We start from the raw sequence: 2,271 nt of genomic DNA, 5'->3' as shown, positions 1-2,271 counted from the left end.
CTTTGTTGTCATTCACTATATCATATAAAAATGGCAGAAGAAAACAATATTGAAATTTAACAACAGTCATTTCACCTCTTTTGTATTCTTCTTGCAAAATACCTCAAGAAAAACTCAAGAAAAGCCATGAAGATACTAAACATGATCTACAATTGTTCTCTTGCAAAAAGTAAATCCACATTCAGAATTAGAATGGAGAGCTTTGATGTGTAGATTAATGTTTTGGTATTGAGAAATGTCCCTGTGTTATGTCAGAATGATATTATAAATGAAAAAATATATATTATTGCTCTATTTAATTTGTGGTTAATATTGTGGCAATTTTGAAATTTAAAAAACAAAATATGTATGTAATGGTTATGAAACATGGATACTACTTTCCAAATTCCAAAATACAGGGAGCATCCAGAGTTGAACTGGAGGCCTGTTGATCTGCAGTCAAACGCTCTACCACTGAGCTATACCCCCATGTCATTTTGTGACTTTTTACCTTGACTCTGCCTTACTCACATCAGAAAATGTCCATTTCTTCCTCACTTTTTAGGACCTACTCTTTTGATGTTGCAAGTGACAACATTGAATTTGGAGATGTGAGTCTACACAGACATTCTGTGTTCGTTTGTCTCTCCTTCTTGTCCTCTCAACCAGCCGGTCAAAGCAGATGGCCGCTTGTCCTGAGCCTGGTTCTGCTGGAGGTTTTCTTAAAAGGAGTTTTTCCTTTCCACTGTTGCCACTGTGCTTGCTCAGGATGGGAGACTGCAACGAAGCCAAGATTCAACTTGTCTGCTGGATTCCTTAGATAGAGAACTTTACTAATTGGCTTTTATGTATGTGAATGTTCCTGTAAAGTGCCCTGAGACAACTTATTGGGATTTGGAGCTATATAAATAAACTGAACTGAATTGAATTGAATTGAACAGCCAACATGAGTCAACAAAATTTGTGGAAAAACTCACCAATAGAAAAATGGTAGAAGAAAACACTATTTGAGTTTAAGAACAGTTGTTTCACCGCTTTTGTAATTCTTCTTACAAACAACTTCAAGAAAAACTCACGGAAAGCCTTGAAGATACAAAACATGATCAACTGTTCTCTTGCAACAAGTAAGGCCACATTCACAATTAGAATCTAGACCTTTCATGGCTATAACTATGATCTGGCATTGAGAAACTCACTGTGTTATCTTGGATAGATAACATAAAAGAAAAAAGTTGTAATCATTCCTTTTAATTTATAGAAAAAATACTTGCAATTTTGAAAGTTTAAAGTAATAGAATCTGTAAATGTAGACAAAAATGGTTAAAGTGTATTAAACACAGAATGACAGGGAGCATCCAGAGTTGAACTGGAGACCTGTTGATCTGCAGTCAAATGCTCTACCACTGAGCTATACCCCCATGGCTAATCTGAGCTATTTACCTTGACTCTGTCTTACTCACATCAGAACGTTTACATTTGTTTATCTCACCCATTTCTTCCTCAGTTTTTATGACCTACTCTTGATGTTCCAAGTGACAATAGTGAATTTGGAGATGTGAGTCTACAACTGACATGAGTCAACAAAATTTGTGTTTAAACTCACCAATAGAAAAATGGTAGAAGAAAACAAGATTTGAGTTTAAGAACAGTTGTTTCACCACTTTTGTAATTCTTCTTACAAACAACTTCAAGAAAAACTCAAGAAAAGTCTTAAAGATACAAAACATGATCAACAATTGTTCACTTGCAAAAAATACGGGGACATCCAGAACTGACATTGAGAATTTTGATGTTTAGATTAGTGCTCTGGCATTGAGAAACACACCCAGTGTCATCCTAGAATAATATTAAAATTGAAAAAAAGTTGCTATTAGTCCCTTAATTTATACTTTATTTGGGGGCAATTTTGAATGTTTAAAAAGGAATTGAATATGTAAAGGGTCAAACATTTGTTTATTGCTTTCTGCCTTCTGAATGTGAGGGAGCATCCAGAGTTGAACTGGAGACCTGTTGATCTGCAGTCAAACGCTCTACCACTGAGCTATACCCCCATGTTCTTTTGTGCAAATTACCTTGACTCTGTCCTAATCAAATCAGCATGTCTACAGTATTTATTTGTTTATCTCACACATTTCTTTGTTGTTTTTAATAACTTAATCTTTTGAGGGTCCAAAAACGACAAAATCAAGCAGAAGATTTAAGTCCACATCTGACTAGAGTCAGTGATAATCACAATAACGTCAATTCAAGTAAAGGTTCTTTGTTGTCATTCACTATATCATATAAAAATGG

The 2,271-nt window shown here is 34.8% G+C and overlaps 1 protein-coding gene and 3 non-coding genes across 4 annotated transcripts in view; 1 reads left to right on the top strand and 3 right to left on the bottom strand.

Moving 5' to 3' along the window:
- The window catches only part of LOC119425512 (protein diaphanous homolog 3), a 305,646-nt gene that overhangs the window by 98,724 nt on the left and 204,651 nt on the right, over window positions 1–2,271 (top strand). The window lies entirely within an intron of this gene.
- On the bottom strand, window positions 397–468 carry trnac-gca. The gene has a single exon. It is a non-coding gene; the product is annotated as a tRNA-Cys (tRNA).
- On the bottom strand, window positions 1,326–1,397 carry trnac-gca. The gene has a single exon. It is a non-coding gene; the product is annotated as a tRNA-Cys (tRNA).
- Window positions 1,959–2,030, bottom strand: trnac-gca. The gene has a single exon. It is a non-coding gene; the product is annotated as a tRNA-Cys (tRNA).

Source organism: Nematolebias whitei, chromosome 2 (genome assembly GCF_014905685.2).
Source record: "Nematolebias whitei isolate Nwh7 chromosome 2, NemWhi1, whole genome shotgun sequence".
Classification (NCBI taxonomy): Eukaryota; Metazoa; Chordata; class Actinopteri; order Cyprinodontiformes; family Rivulidae; genus Nematolebias; species Nematolebias whitei.
Note: the sequence above shows the minus strand (reverse complement) of the source record. Positions and strands in the feature narration are given on the sequence as shown.